General features: G+C 37.9%; 1 protein-coding gene across 3 annotated transcripts in view; it reads left to right on the top strand.

Annotated features, from left to right (window-relative positions):
- The first annotated feature begins 15,430 nt into the window (after positions 1-15,430).
- The window catches only part of LOC127630058 (autism susceptibility gene 2 protein homolog), a 37,605-nt gene continuing 35,215 nt past the window's right edge, over positions 15,431-17,820 (top strand). For 2 of the 3 annotated variants that reach the window (XM_052107463.1, XM_052107465.1), the window contains exons 1-2: positions 15,431-15,922; positions 16,322-16,362. The gene's annotated coding sequence lies outside the window, so the exon portion shown is untranslated. The remainder of the gene's footprint in view (positions 15,923-16,321; positions 16,363-17,820) is intronic. The other variant, XM_052107464.1, reaches the window with a different exon arrangement.

Here is a 17,820-nt window from a genome sequence, read left to right on the forward strand (position 1 = left end):
AGGCACGCTCAGCAGTGGGCCGGTGTAGTCTATACTCTCATATGTATGCAAGATCAGAATGAAGTGAGGTTTCATCATACATAAAGTCCCTTCATGGTTATGTAGACAGACCTTAAATAGTGGCCATTAAGATTAAAAAAGTGTACACAAGAACACAAAGTAGATTGTGAATCTTTCCCCCGAAAGCTTAACAGAAAAAGAGTGGAGGTTATCTTGGAGAGGTCGTTTCATATCTCAGTGTGAGGATTTACTGTACCTTGGAGTTGTGATGCATTTTCTTGCTTTCAGAGAATGAGATCAAATGTATAGCTTTATTGCTCAATGTGTGGTCGCATTGAGGCCATCTACACCGATCAGCCACAACATTAAAACCACCTGCCTAAATTGTGTAGGTCCCCCTTGTGCCACCAAAACAGCGCCAACACGCATCTCATAATAACATTCTGAGATGTTATTCTTCTCACCACAATTGTACAGGGTGGTTATCTGAGTTACCATAGACTTTGTCAGTTTGAACTAGTCTGGCCATTCTCTGTTGATCTCTCTCATCACAAGGTGTTTCTATCTGCAGAACTGCCGCTGTTTTTGGTTTTTGGCACCATTCGGAGTAAATTCTAGAGACTGTTGTGTGTGAAAATCCCAGGAGATCAGCAGTTACAGAAGCTTTGTACTCAAACAAAAAAATTTAATCAGCCAATAGTGTGGCAGCAGTGCAGTGCATAAAATCATGCATATACGGGCCAGGAGCTTCAGTTAATGTTCACATCATCCATCATAATGGGGAAAAGTTGTGATCTCAGTGATTTGACTGTGGCATGATTGTTGGTGCAAGATAGGCTGGTTTGAGTATTTCTGTAACTGCTGATCTCCTGGGATTTTCATGCAAAATAGTCTCTAGAATTTACTCTGAATGCTGCCAAAAACAAACAACATCAAGTGAGTGGCAGTTCTGTGGACGAAAATGCCTGGTTGATGACTGGTCTATGTTAGCTGAAATGACCACTCTGTACCATTGTGGTGAGAAGAATAGCATCTCAGAATGTTATTCTGAGATGCGGGTTGGTGCTGTTTTGGCGGCACAAGGGAGACCTACACAATACTAGTCAGGTGGTTTTAAAGTTGTGGCTGATTGGTGTATATGCTAGCATGCTCCTAAATGTTGACAAAATGTACAGCCTTTCTCTTCCAAGAAAATCAACAAAAAATATTGACGACTCATCTTGCACTAGTTTTTTGTTCAGACATATGCTCTTTAGAATGAACACATCTCAACTCCTAATACCACTTGCAATCAACCAGCAAGAAGCAAATCATGGTTCATGGCTAAAATAACTAAAGCCTGTTGGGTTTAAAAAAAAAAAAAAGGGGGATGTACTGACCAAACTTCCTGGTTCAATAGCAAATGTCAACAGAGGAAACAGAGGAAAACTGCACTCATCAATCGCTTTCATGTGGCCTTTAAGTGTCATAAAATGCAGTGCAGAAAATTTGAAGCATGACACGTGGAATGTAACTAAACGAGTGCCAGAAATACTATCTTGTTTCTTTTCTCTCCATCACCTCATCGCATTTTCTGGCACATGTAATGGAGAACAACTTCATAGCAGGGGAGCAGTTACCCACAACAACCCAATTGATTCTTTCCGGTCAAAAACAGGGACTGTGCTGGCAGTGTTTTCCTGATCTGTCTGTACTCTCTCCATAATGTATGAGCTGCTGGAGAAGGCCTTCATTAGTCTCTGTTGGGCTAGCTGGACAGGCCTGAGATGGCTCCCAGGGCGGTTCTGGAGAGAGCTGTAAATTGGATGGCCTGCCCCTGCTGAGCCAGCAGCCAAGTATGCGTGTGTGAATTAGGGACTGTGTGCCAGAGAGCAGTCTGCGGCATTTGAGCTCTGTAGGGAAGCTCATGGCTGTCAATTACTCTGCGCCAATGGAGCCCCAGCACTGGCACAGTGATGGACCAGTCCAGCACTGCCATCATTACCAGCTCCAGTGGACTTCCAGCCCTGCACCATATGTGCCCACTCAGGGGTCTCCGTCTGTTCAGCGTGGCAGGGATCAGGGATGAGGAAGTAAATGGACCTTGAAATTGATATTGGGTGGTAGAACTCACAAAGTTCTTTATACTCTTTCCAACATCCACAGGCGAAATTCAAAACTATTTTAAGTAGGATTTCTTGTATGGAAAAAGCAGAATGTTTTTTCAGTAAATGATGCATGATAATGGATACTGTTTATCAGCTGCTTGTTTCTCCTCAGTTATAAATTAACAGGGGATTCATTTTGCAAAGAGAAAGACAATGCAAAGAATGGCCACAGCACTGTATCCTTAATTGCCCATTCTGTTGCATTACAAGAGAGCTGCGCTGAAACAAAAGGTCCAGGCCAGCAGTCACAAAACGTTATTAAATTATATTATTCATTGGCTGAATATAATATAATATAATATCCTTTATGACTACAATCTTATGTTTCATATAGGAAAAATAAATAAAGCAGAAATGGCAAATTGCCATCATCAATAATAATTATTTCAAAACACAAATCACAGTTTAATGCTTGAAGGTACATCACGTATAGCTTTGCATTGCATATTAAAAACTAACCAATTTGTTATACCAATCACCTTCTACTTAAGTAAGCAACCATCACTAGTGCTGAAATCTCTGCATCAAATTGTATTAATAAGTTGATACTGAATATTTTTCAAGAAGATTTTGTCAAAAGTATTCCATAGATAATTCCATAGATGATTTTATGGAGTTTGGATTGAATGAGTCAACAAGTTGTATTACTCTTTAACAAAAAAAGAAAACGTGAATTTGGGCAAATTATTAAATCAGCATAGCAAGTATGTAAAGCAATTCAAACTAAATATGTATTTTTGTCAGGATTTGGAAGGAAGAAGGAAGGTTATTTCTTTCTTTAAGCATAAGAAATGTGATATAGTGTTTCTTCAAGAAACACATCTTTCCCCACAGGAAGCTGAAAAATTTGGGCAGATATGTGGTGGACATGTTTTCTTTATTGCTGGCTCAAGAATGAGCAGGGGAGTCATTACATTGATAAGTAAACAGCTACAATTCAGATGTCTCAAACAGATTAAAGATAAATTAGGAAGAATCGTTATTGATTTAGCAGAAATTCAGTGGCATAGGTTGGTTTTGGCTAATATTTAAGGAGGATGGATTTCCAGGGGTGACGGCGGGAGGCTCTGCTGGGGGAGCCAGTTCCCCTTTGGCTGTACAGCATGAAAATAATGCCAATATTAGTTAGCTATGTGTAATACAAGTCGTTTATTGATTGAGTCAAAAGAGTAGATTTTTGGTAGTCAATGTTTAAATCTAAAGGATTTAGATTGATTGAAATGTAAGATTAATGATTGAGTGTCTTTGAAGTCCAACCAAACAGTTTCCTTTGCAGTTTGGCATGTAAAGGCATTAGTTGGCAGTCATTAATTGTCTATGTATTCCAATTTAAGAAAAGTGATGCACACACTCCAACACACTCACGCTGAGCAATAGGAAACTGTTGCAAACATTCGAACACCATCCACGCCACTGGGGCCGGCCTTTAGAGGAGCATTTAAATACGAGACACATGCTGCCCTGTTAACAGCACTATATGTAAAACATTAACCAAAGTGACATTAATATGTGTTGTCAGTTAATTCATGCACACATAACATTAAAACACAAATGATCTAACAACAGTAGATAATAGGTGTGTACAAATTGTACTCTTCTGCACTATTTATGCCATTTTGTTCTAATGTAAGTAGTGCATGTAATATGTTTACATCAAAAATATAACAAAAAGAAGTGTACTACGAGTACGAGAAAGATGTACTTCAACCGGAAAATTAATGTAAAATAAGTGGAATGTTGGACACTTCATGCCAACATTCATGGTAGCATTCATAGTATATATTGCATAATTTTGGACACATTTTAAGTGTAATTTCTCATGTTTACATTCTGCAATTCTATGTGGCCAGAATATGCACCGGTTACCATCTGTTATTTATTTGAAAGACTTTCGATTTAATAAATACACGAAATGCTCTTGGAAAATGTCTCTCTATGAACGATTGTATAAATATAGCAACGTTTTCTCCAGATCGGCAACTCTGCACTCCAGTGTGTTCATTTTGACTGATCTTTACTGAGTGAAGTTGTTGAAATAAGATCTTGTGTCAAAGTAGGTGGAGCACTGTGTCACACCCAGCGTTGACGTGGACCAATGGCAGTAATAAGGTTCGTGCTGGAAAGCTATTTTGAACCACCGCAACAAACTCAAAAACACCTTTTTGGCCAAATTTTGTTCAAAATTACATCACACTTATCGTGTCTTCTAGTTTGCTAGGTGCCTTTTGCTTAGCTCTTAATCAGTGGTGATCGTATCTGAGCATGGAGAAGTCAAGGACAGATAATGAATATAAACAGTCAAATAAATTCTCATATTCTCATTCTAGAGATCATTTTTAAAATCTGCGTAGTGCAAGATAAGTCAATATTTTTGGTCTGTTTTTCCAGAAGAGAACGTCTGTACATTTTAAATGCGTATATCTGCTACAGGTTTTATTTTGTCAACTTTTAGGAGTACTCTCGTATATCTGGTCTCACAGCTAGCAGAATTGTACTAACAGCCACAAAACTCCAATTTGATTTCATGGGGTCTTTACATTGTTTGTATTTAGCAAAGTGGAATACATTAGAATAATGAGCTAGATTCAAACAACAGAACGATAATGCAGTAAATCCAACATAATAATTAAATTAAAAACTGAGTGATAAACAGCAACCATTTAAACATGCCATTGATTGCCTTGACCAATCATTGAATAAATACTGTATGCTAATTGCTTGAATAAGGTCAATTTAAGGGCACATCTTTTCCTGTATATTTGCTTCTGTGCACAAGTGAACTTTAGCATCCTGTAGGATGAGGATTTCTCAGGTGGGTTTTTATCTGTTACACTGGAGGGCATTGTCACTGATGACATATCACCATCTATGCACTTCCATTTTTTTGCTAGTAATTTAAATGTGCAGAGGGGCCCGTAATTTGTTCTTCATGGATAATATGACCCTTAGCGGAGCAAGATCATGGGTCGGCTGAAGTGATATTTTCTGGTAATGATAGTCATACATCATTCGTGACGGTGTGGGTTTAGAGGCTAGCTCATCACTGCCACGTCCTCTGGGACTTGCTGCCATAAACAAGTAAGACATGAGCACCCTGTGGAGGGCTGTGCAATTTTTACGAGCTTATCCTGAGCCCTTGGTGGCTGGGGGGCTGAGCCTCTCACTGTCGTGGTGATTAATACCACTGAAGTCCTATCATCTTTCTTCATGGTCTTCCACTGCTAGGCACTACATTAGATGTCCTCAAAGTGATCTGCTGCAATCACTCTTACCATGTACTGTTTGAGGAGAGTCTACAGTCTTTTGAAATATAGAGAGTGCAAGCAGAGCAATAGGTTTTTAACTCCAACCATAGAGGTGGAGAGGTCATATTGCCACTGAATGGGTTGTACTGCCTGTGAGTAATGTGGCAGGTTCACAAACTCCAGAGGTTAACATGCAAGTTGACCAACATCAGCCATACAGTACATTATACCCTGCTTTGACCAGCATTGATTTCATGTTACTCCAGGGTGGTTCATATGCTAGTTTGGTGCTGGTATAATTAATGAACTAGCATAGCCATGCTGTTTAAAAGCAAAACTTGGTGAAGCTGGTCTAGGAAATCTTGCTGGTTAAGTTATATACTGTTTAAACTGTGTACTGTATATAAACTGAGTCTTGTACAGGAGTTCTTTTAAGTTATCCAGGAAATTTGTATTATTAATTCATGACTTGTGATTTATCAAGTTGCTTGTTAATACCAGAAATAATTTATAAGAATCTTTAGTGGCCCAGTGGAAATCCCAAGGGATGGGATGACTTGCATGCTAATACTGATTTACACAAAATCCCATATTGGCATATTCGTGAGTATCATAATTGAATCAAAATACACAGTTCTTCATAAGCAATGATTTACATTTGCTTATGAATAGACCTTTATAGAGTTTTCCTGTTATATGACATGAAAGAACCAGGTCAGGCTTCACAAATGTGGTAGATAAATGCTAATTTATGGGATTGATTGTCGGGCCTAAATTATTTGTTGTTTCCTTTAGACATCAACAGACTTGGTAAATTAGGTTTTGGAGTTACCAGCAAGATTGCTGATAGAGAAGTCATGTAAATCACCCTGCCTCTTAATTTTGGGAACCAAAAGAAAAGTTGTTGGAAACTTTATATTGAAACTAAGAAACATCACATCTGTATGCAGATCATTTAGATGCAGTTAAAGAAGAACAAATCATCTAAAATAAGAGAATAAAAATGAAAAATTATTTGATTCATTAAATGCTATGATAATATTCTAAAGAGTCCAAGTTCATCAAAGTTCTCTTCAAAGTTCTTATGACAAATTATTTAAAAAAAAAATATAGCTTTAAAGGGATATTTCACCCCAAAATGATCATTTACTCACCCTCATGCCATCCCAGATGTGTAGGACTTTCTTTCTTCTGCAGAACACAAAAAAAATATTTTTAGAAGAATTTTTCAGCTCTGTTGCTCCATAAAATGCAAGTGAATGGTGACCATAAATGTGAAGCTTCCAATAGCAAATAAAGGCAGCATAAATGTAATCCAAAGAGTCCAGTGGTTAAATCCATATATTCAGAAGAAACATGATAGGTGTGGGTGAGAAACAGATCAATATTTATATCCTTTTTACCATAAATCTCACATTCTGAAAGTAAAAGTGGAGTTTAATAGTTAAAAAGGATTTAAATATTGATCTGTTTCTCACCCAAAGTGATTGCATCGCTTCAGAAGACATATACAGTATTAAACAACGGGAGTCGAATGGATTACTTTAATGCTTTTATGGGATATTTGGAGCTTAACATTTCTGGTCACTTGCATTCTGTGGACCTAAAAATCAATGATATTTTTCTAAAAATCTTAATTTGTGTTTAGCAGAAGACAGAAAGTCATACACATCTGGGATGGCATGAGGGTGAATAAATTAAATTTTTGGGTGAACTATCCCTTTAAATGTTGACGGTTTAACAAAACAAATATAAGGACCTTCTCAAGAAGTCTTTTCAGGAATACAAAATATTCTTAACTAAGAAGAAAATAGTAATTAAGAAGATTTTTGTTTTTAAGATTTTTTTGTGAATCCAGCCCCAGCTTCGGAATCATTAATAATCCGTTTTTTAGTTTAATCTTGCAGAGTTTGTTCTGTATACTGTGTCTGCACGTGTGGCTACTAAATCGTTAAATCCAGCAAGAATTTTGTGATCAGGCTACACTCTTAAAGAAAGCACTGGCTTTTGTGCTAGCATGCATGTAAACAAAGCTGAAGGAATGCACTCTGCCCCATTTGATAGCTCTTTACCCACTCTCCTCCTCCATCTGCACTCATGATTGCAGTGGGAGCCCTGCGATTATGATGGAAATCTCACAAGCCATTACCATGAAGAGGCTGGGTCTGATGCAGGCAGCTTAATGGACCCATTTGTAATTGGTAGGGGGCAATGGCTAAGCTACCGTGGCCTTTGTGTGATTGAGTATAGAGGCATGCATGCAAATGTGACAAATGAATAGGAATTGAGCCTCTCAGGTTTTTGTGTGGCATTCTCCGGCGCTCTGTTCAGGCAGAGTGACCTTGAGAGGCAGTGCACTAGCTGTTAAGAATCTTATAAAGAGGTGTTAACACTGGGGGCAGTGAATGGAAAGGAACAATTCAGGAAATCTAAAGTGCCATATTCATTAGCTGCCATATGAGTTGCTTTGGAAGGAAGCTGTTGTGCAAAGCTGTGAGGCACACATCAGTTATGAGCACTTCATAAGTGGCAGCAGAATACTCCATGGGTCTATTTGCCGACCTGCGAACTGAGTATAAAAGGGCACTTTATGTAATTTGGTTCAAAAGCTTATGTGCTGAAGGCCTTCAATCAAATTTCAAGACTTTTCATTCAATGGAAAATAATTATGCTAAAAGTCTAATTATAACACACAATAGTGCTTGTCTACAGTTCACTGATGATCACTGTGACTTTCCCATACAGAAATCTGATATATGGCAATATATGTAAAACATATACTTCATATATGTTCAGTTTTCACTGATAAAAAAAATCACACTTAAATAAATGCAACATATACAGAATTTTCCCAAATCATTGGGATTTTAATATGTGCATACATGCCCATATATTTAGTTATTTTAGATATAAGATATGTAACATATGACATGTTTTGGTGATTTTACATTGAAGTTAATGTGTCTTTTCTCCTTCATAGTGTGTAATTGTGGATGTTGTGTTTCTCTAAGCCTGGCAGTTAGGAGCGTAAGCTTCATTGTCTGAGATGTTTTTTTGTGTGGCATTGGGAAAAGAACCTGTTTGTCACAGTTGTCCAGGGAAAATTACACAAGTGCCTCAAATAATGAATGGCTCAACAGACTCTGGAGGTGGCCTCAGAGGCAGCTCTTTAATGAGCTGGGAACTCAAACACTGCCAAAGTTTACCTCGACCCTGCCTCTTGCGCTCGGGTCAGTCGGAAGAGCAATTCAATTCAGAGCCACTGAAGCAGAGGGTAATGGCCTCACGCTGATTTCTCTCTCGCTTCAAAGGCAGGAATAATACACTTTTGTCACACGCATCCTGGGGAATTACAGCACCTAATTTGATTAGGGGAGATTTGATTAACTGGAAAATGGGGAACTCACTAAAACTTTCACATGCTTAATTTATCCCATGCCGGGCAGATGCAACATTGTGTCATGCGAATGAAAGGGCATATGGGAACCCCGTTCAATGTTTAGACGCTCTTTGAAATCCAAGAATGTTGGTATTTTGCCATGGCTCTCACAAGTCAAATGCCTTTGATTATCTCTCCCTGGAAGTAGCAATGGTTGTCATTAGAGTTTATGTAGGCTGGATTGCAAAATGTACCTTGATCTGACAGCTCCACAGTCAATGTGATGTCAGCAACTTCTCACTATGATCATATCTGCAAATTCCAGCAGAGTCGAGTCATTTTATTCCACAACCGAATGGATTGTACATCTTACAGTACATTAAGATTATGTCTTTCATTTCAAAGCCAATTGGCCCTTAGTAATAGTCTCAGAAAGAACTTAGTTATGGAGGACAGAAGCTGCTCCAAAGGGCAAATATGGAGGAATCCATCCCCATTAAAAATGATCTAGCTAAATCAGCTTTCTCTCATAGGGCAACTAGGCCAAACCTGCACTTTGAAATTAATAGCCAGACTGGAGCTTAGGCAACAATTTACTCATCCTTTAGACAGAAAATCAGTCTGCACTAATGACAATTCTTGTAGGCAATTCTACAAGAATCTTTATGTTTAAAAAAAAAAAAAAAAAAAAAACAGAAGGGAAAAACTTCCATGTTTTTGTATTCTCATACTTGATTTGATGTCTTTGTTTTTAGGGTGTTGGAGGGGATGGCTAATGCTGGGAACGAGTTATGACATACACTCACATAGCACTTTATTAGGAACACTATGGTCCTAATAATTTGCCTGATGTGTTCTGCTATTGTAACCCATCCACCTCAAGGTTCGACGTGTTGTGCATTGTGAGATGCTATTCTGCTCTCTACAATTATACAGAGGTTATCTGAGTGACCGTAGCCTTTCTGTCAGCTCGAACCAGTCTGGCCATTCTACGTTTAGCTCACTTATCAACAAGGTGTTTCTGTCCACAGAACTGCCACTTACTGGATGTTTTTTTTGTTTTTTTGCACCATTCTGAGTAAATTCTATAGACTGTTGTGCATGAAAATCCCAGTAGATCAGCAGTTACAGGAATACTCAAACCAGCCCGTCTGGCACCACAAATCATGCCACGGTCTAAATCACTAAGATTTAAATGTTCCCCATTCTCATGGTTGATGTGAACATAAATTGCATTTCCTGACCCATATCTGCATGATTTTATGTATTGCACTGTCCCACACGATTGGCTAATTAGATATTTGCATGAATAAGTAGATGTGCATTTGTTCCTAATAAAGTGCTCAGTGAGTGTAGTATTTTGAACCAATTTTTCGTCATAGTTGCACAAAATGATTTAGAATGGATTCAATGGAATGAGTACTGGGTTATTTAAAAACTATTCACACAGGTTAATTTAGATTAACAGTTTAGATTAACAAAATTAACAATTTTATCAAAACTATCTATTGTAGTAGCCTACTGCAAATATCCACATTATAGTGAAGGTTAGTTATTAAAACTGACATTTTTACACTTACTATAATAAATGTAGTCTACAGTATGTTTACAGTGTACTGCTATTTTTATGGGTCTTAGTTAGTTTCATTTGCATGACAGTCATATATATTATATATATTATAGTATATTTTAACAATAGAGTTTAAGCAAGACTAATCATTTATGTCTTTAATATTTATGATTTTAATACACATTTAAAGTTATTTCCTAGAAGAGTGTAAAGACAAGTTAAATATTTGAGTTCAATATCAATATGTCACACATGCAAACAAGCTCCTATATAACAACCGAAATGTGTTTAATATGAAATGGCCTCACTAGTAATGTCAAATACAATAGGATTCACAGACATATGCATGTTGCCTGTCTGATTTAAACAAAATACCTTTCTTGTCAAAAGCATATAAATTAGAACTATGCTCATATTAGCATCAAACCACCACAGTCAAGACAAAATTTACAGCAATATTGTCTGGCTTAGCTAGACCCAATTGGAAGAACATTCGCTTGTTATTTGGAGCTTATAAATTATGAAAAGAAAACCCCTTAATCTTGTGCCGTTTGATGATATTTGATGGCCTGCATACAGTTTGGAGTCTCTTGGGTAGCTCTAAATTAATTTTTCAATTCGGGCCTACGAATCTGCCTCCAGTCCCAAACACTGAAAGCATTCTGCAGGGAGAATGAAGGTGTCACAGCTGCCTGCTCATTCGATGATCAGTGTCCCGGTGTGAGTCATCAGAAGAAGGAAGTCGAAACTGTTTTTCTCAGCTGTGCTGGCACACCAAAGATCCATATCCCACAGAGGAGTCGCAAATCACAGCTATATCCCAGCAGGAGGACCAACTTCAGCTTGAACAAGGCCTTGTTTTGTTTGGGGCCTGTGAAATGCAATTAGAAACCCCCTCAAGGCCGGTTGGGGCAGTGACTGAATGAGACCTCCCTGCAGCCCTGGCGGGCTGTGGACTTTGAAGTCTTGTTCTATCTCCCCTTGAGAGCCCATCCCACGGTTCAGAGAGGACACAGCATTAGCAATGGAAGACACGAGGGCTGGAGGCAGACTAGGACAGGGAGCTTTCATGCGTCTCCTCCTCCCACAGGGGTGTTGACGGTTGAAATAAATTATCTGATATATCTGTTGTGATAATTTCCTGTTTTGTGATCCATCATCTTGCAATGCCCTTTTTCTGCTGACATTCAAAACCCTCGGTCCAATGACGTGCTCATCTCAGTGATGGTGTGTGGATGAATTTACACATGCTCTAACAGGTTCTTACTAGAATTCCACAACACAGTGTGCATGACATTAAAGACATTAAATTCTTTCATTATTTACTCAATGACCCATGTCATTCCAAACCCTTGTGACTTTCTTCCATGGAACACAAAAGGAGTCATCTGTAGCTGAATATCCATGGTTCATTGATCAGACTGATAACACAAAGCTTGTTTAAATGGAAACCAGAAAGCCATTTATTGTGAGAAAGCTGCTTAACCTCATGCGACCCCACATCCACATACATGGACGTTGTATTTTGGCTTTGCTATATGCAACACATCATTTAATTTCATTTAAATTCTCTCAGTTCAGAAGACTCTGTGTGTCAGTAAAGGGTTAAACTTTCGATGAACAGAGTCCTGTGACAAAACAACATGGTGGCTATCGCAGAGGAGTTTGTGTTTGGTTGAAACGTCAACAAAACTACATCTGGTAAGAAACCTAATTAAGTTTTTACTTTGAAACCTGTTTGAGTCAAAATATTAGTGTCTCTAGTTTGATTCGATATGCCGTTTTAAAAATGTTAGCAATTTATTGTGAAATGGCATGGTGTTAAACACAATGACCACATTTGTGGACTGTGTGCTTAGTTTATATAACCTATAATGCACAGTGAATATCACATTGAGAATTAATGGATGCATCCAAAAACTGAAAAACATTGCTTTATTTGAGATAGGATGAAAATAAGGTGACTTGCAAACTGTTCTGAAACCAGTGCCGACAGACAGCCCACTGGAGGTTAAGTCATTCACTAAATAGGAAGGAAGGGAGCATCCTATAGTTCACTGCAGCTTAGTGCATTCAATCCAAACTTCCTTAAAGTTAAGCTTCAGGCTGCAGATGATGTTTGGACCACTCAACATGTTAGCAGACATGGGACAATGGTAATCAGTACATAGATTCAGAATTTATAATCTATAATTTAATTTAACATGGTTGGCAGTGATTGGATGATGCTGGCCATTACTTTGAATCAGAATTAATTATGTTAATTTCTGATGTAATGTCTCAAAAGCATGAATAACCAACACTGCTAGAAACATAATAAACAGTTTTATTTAAAAAAAAAAAAAACTTTCTATAGCTTGGTACTATTTAAGATAACTGAGTCTCACTGTCCACATATGTGGACATACATTTTTTGAAAAACTATTTGGTCTTACAAATCAAAAACGGGGATGGGAAATGGTCACAGCAGTAAGGGTCTCAGGAACTTAAGAAAGAAAGCAGCATTCACGTTCACATGTACTGTATTGCATGTGTACTCTTTACTCCTTTATACATGTGGCTCGGTCAGTAAGCAGTTTTCTCCATAGCAAAATAGCCCCCCTCCTGGCACTGGTGTAAACACAACTATATGACAACTATTTTTTATTCTTTGTTGCTTCACATTATTTGCAGATATTCCAGAGTTGTTGCAGTTTCCTTAACTTTCCATTGCAACCTGTAATGGTATTGCAGTGTAATAGTCGGGTTTCCCTCTTATGACAAACTCCGGAATTCCCCCAATGTACTTGAGTGTATATGTGGATGTTAGGGGCAGTAGTCGATATTTTAAATTGATGTGTATAAAACTGGTGTAGTTTGTTGTGTGTGTGATTTTCCTTTTTCCCACTGTACTCCCAGATATGTTGAATGTTTTGTGTTGTTGATATGATGCAGTGCTACACTATACACCGATCAGCCTCAACATTAAAACCACCTGCCTAATATTGTGTTGGTCCCCCTTGTGCCACCAAAACAGCACCAACCTGCATTTCAGAATAACATTCTGAGTTACTGTAGACTTTGTCAGTTTGAACCAGTCTGACCAGTCTTTTCCATCTGCAGAACTGCCCCTCACTGGATGTTTTTTGTTTTTGGCACCATTCGGAGTAAATTCTAGAGACTGTTGTGTGTGTGAAAATCCCAGGAGATCAGCAGTTACAGAAATACTCAAACCAGCCCATCTGGCACCAACAATCATGCCACGCTCCAAATCACTGAGATCACATTTTTCCCCATTCTGATGGTTGATGTGAACATTAACTGAAGCTCCTCTCCCGTATCCACATGATTTTATGCACTGCACTGCTGTCACATGATTGGCTGATTAGATAATCACATGGATGATTGTTTTCTTACTAGAAGAAATATGTATTATGATCCAACTTGAATTTTCTTGATAAAAATATGATTGTGTCTGGTAACATGTGCATGTAAAATGGCTAGAAATAGCATTTTAGCTTAGCATAACGCTAACAATTTACACAAGGTGTATTTCTGTTTCTTCTGCTCCAAACTTATTTCATCTTACTTCTCTGTCTGCCCGTATGACTGTAACACATCATAAGAAAGTGTTTCACTGCTGTTCAAATGCAATTGGATCATATCATTTATATGTATAAATGTTTCCATCTGAAAGGACTAAATATTAAATGACACAAATGACAATAAAATGCAAAGTAATCTCTTCAGTAATCAAAATACATTTGAATGTAACTGTATTTTATTTTACAATGATTTAAATTGTAACTGTAGTGAAATACAGTTACTCATATTTTGTATTTTAAACACGTATTCACGTTACATGTATTCGTTACTCCACATCCCTGGTCATGTGATACATGATTAAACGTGTTTATAAGGAATGTTCAAAATGTGAAATGTTCCAATAAAATGTAATTTTACTAGATTTAAGTACCATGTACATCAGGTTTGTAAATAAAAGTTACTCAAATGTATTATTTGAAATGTTCAAGTTAAATGTACTCATTTTAATCAGTATTATGTCATGAAGTTAAGTAGATTTTACTTAATTTTATACCATTAAAATGTACTTAGAAAAACTGTGTGCAGATAAATGAAGTAAACCTTACTAGTCATTTTTGGTTCAGTGCAGTCAACAGGAATGCATAGTTGATTAAGTCTACCCTCTTACCCAAACCCCAACCCTAAACCTAACCATCAATGGAGTAAAATGTAATTTTAGATAAAAAATGTAACCTTGAATCTGCACTTACTATAGTTTATATGATTGCAATTACACCCTGGTTCCCATGGGACCAGTACCCATGACTTTGAGTAGCTCAAGAGGGAAATGTATTTACACTTGAATTGGTGCAAAAATGTCTGATGTGGGATGGTTCTTTTCAGTAATTCAACTGAATGGGGTCATTTCAGGGTGCATGAACTTTCAGAAATAACATGTCGATTTCCTGTGTGATCACATTGGCTTGACACCCACTGGTCCCCATCCCATTTCATTGTACGAGCAGCTCGGAAATTCTGCTATATTTATCCTTTGACGTTCCATGGAAGAAAGAAAGAAAAAAATTTGGGTTTGAAACAACATGAGGTAGAATAATTGATGACAGAATTTACATTTTTGAGTGAACTATCCCTTTAACATTTTGTGAAGCTTTTATAAGCTGTGACAGGCCCAAATGCAACCACCACATTAAATCATATTGTCCTTTTCTCACCTTACAAAGAACCAGGGTGGCATACCAACAACGCAGCATTAATTGGAACTGACGCTGTCACCCAATGAAAGTGAAGTCTCATTACAGTGTGAGGTGGAAACATCACATCAGCATGCTGGACTCATCCCCTGTCCCCTCTGGTTATTCTCTGCTTGTAATTAAGGGGATGGCCATAATCACTCGACTGCCTATATGTATGAGTTGAGGAGAGAGTAGTGTAGTAATTGTCGTGCCGCTCTCAGTCTGGGTTCTCTCAGGGCCGTAGGGAGATGAGGAGGGAGGTGTGAAGGCAGTGGGAGGGTCCACTGAGGGAGGGAACAGAGAAGGCACAGTTCGAGGGAGGGAGCGTTCTTGAGAGGAGTGTAGAGAACAGGCACACAGACTCTGGAAAGGATCTCCTGCTTTAAGTAAGGCATGACATAATCTGTGAATCTACACATACCTGCTTTGTGATTTCAAATGGGTGAATTTGTGCTTAAGCTGTTTTGGTGGTGAAAGAGCTCTCATTTACTTGCTTGAAGGATATTACTGGATATAAATTCATTTTCTTGAAGAAGGATTGGTGAAGGATGGACATGTTCAACATCATATGTGCATCACCCATATGAAACGATACAACTTTGTCAAATCTCCTACATTTTAGAGGGACCCTGCAGTTTTTCTTTGAGGGTCGTTACAACTTTTAAGACAACACTCTTATGTACTAATACTGGAGTGATTCAAGAATGAGCTTCGGATAGTTGAAAGGACCTTTTTGGTTGTATTTGGTTGGTTTCTGGATTACACAGAGAAGGACCAGAGTTTGTCAACCTCCTTTTCTACGTATATATTTGTCACTGTTTTGGGTAAGTACACCTCAAAAGTATAACTAATATTCAAATCTACTAATTTGGGATTTGGTTGATTAATAGTATATACATTCATAAGACTTTCAATTTGTTTGGCTATGCTTACTGTGTCAGATAAGCAGAAAATAACTAACACTTTCATAATTTTTAATTAGTGTCTGTAGAAAGTAGTTTGGATAAAACGTAACTCCAATGTATTGGATTAAATGTATTTCCATTGTGCTCCAGTTTGATGTTAGATTTGTGTTCCCTGGTGTGAATGGAAAATGATTGCTTCAGCCTCTTGTCATATTTTCATGTGGCAAAACATTGCACTCTTGTGGCTAATAATAGTATTTATTTATTTTGAATCTAATTTAATTAATATTTTTTGACTGAAACATATTGATGTTGCAGGTTACTGTGACAGACAGAAACAGTTCCTCCTTCAAATGAAGGTATGTACACCTTTTCATGGTTGTAACACTGCACAGTTTAGATGCAGTGCAAAACAGATTGTAATCAAACATCTTCTGTTTTATGGTTCAAACTGTTTTCCAATGTTTAAGCTAGCTCAGTTATGTCAATGTAACCTTCAAACAATAATCAAAATCCATTAATGTTCACATTTCGTGACATACCCGTTAATGAGTATGCATCATATATGTTTATTGCCTCCCTGGATGAGAATTTCATAAGCAAACATTATACCCATCACCTTTGTACAGGTTTGATAGACACACACAGTCATCCAGTGAAAGTGTCATCACCACCAGTTCTTAGTACAAGGAGCTAGTCTCTTTTGAGCAATCCTCAGAGAGTGGCAGTTTTATATATTTTTGGACTCCATAATATTAGAATACAATAGAGTGTGCTTATGCATTTGCTATCAGGTGACTTGTATAGTGCTAAACCCCCTAACCTCTGATATTACATTCTGTAAGAGCTCTCCTTGAGAATTTTATGTTACACATTTGTTTTGTTTTACATTTACTGGTAAGCATAAAGTGAAAGTGAATCTGTACATGGCTTATTCTTCCATCAAGGCTTTTAAGGCGTGTTATATCATAGCCATTTATTTCTTTGGATATGCAGGTACAGTTCATGGCTTTTCTCCAGTCTAAAAATCCTGTTATTTGATTATAAAGTGAAATAAAAGATATAAAAGACACCTGCTTTTGGCACTGAGCAGATGGCATGGTGAGAAATCCCTTGGATTGAGTACAAGGATGTAAAACACAATACCCTTAGAGCCAATTAGCCTCTTGATAACTTTGGAGGTGGGTGTGTTCGGGCCAAGTACGTGCTGGTAATCTTCCACATAAATGGATAGGGGGGCTGGTCACTCCACAGCCAGCCCACTCGCCCGCCCACCTGGCGCCCACCCAAAAACACTTTAACCTTGCTGATATACCAAGATGCTCACAGTTCTTGCATTTATTAATATTTTTGGCACATTTACACATTTACGTCTCAAGGCATTAATGACAACCATGAATAGTTCTCTCTATGTAACTCATCGCCATTCATGTCATGCCGTTTTTGCTTCTTAAATGTGTAAAATCAAATTAGAGGCACTTAAGAACTTAACCAGATTACTTTTATAGAGTCACCAGCAATAGTCAATGGAATTTACATCTTTAAATAAGAGCGGGTGCTTCGGAAGCTTCTGTGTAGCACATTTGTCAGTAGGGGCCAAGGTCTGGCCACCAGCCCTGAGCTGCAGTCTCAGTGGACTGATGGGTCATGGCCTTGGGTCAGCCTGCTGCTCTGTACAGGAAGCAATGCTCTTGGAGATACTGATTCTTATGTTTGAATTACAACAACATATAGACTTTACATAGAGATCAAATTTTGCTGACAGAATGTTATATAATCAAAATATGGGGGCAGATGACAGGGAAAGTTCACCTATA

This window comes from Xyrauchen texanus, chromosome 36 (assembly GCF_025860055.1).
Source record: "Xyrauchen texanus isolate HMW12.3.18 chromosome 36, RBS_HiC_50CHRs, whole genome shotgun sequence".
NCBI classification, from domain to species: Eukaryota; Metazoa; Chordata; class Actinopteri; order Cypriniformes; family Catostomidae; genus Xyrauchen; species Xyrauchen texanus.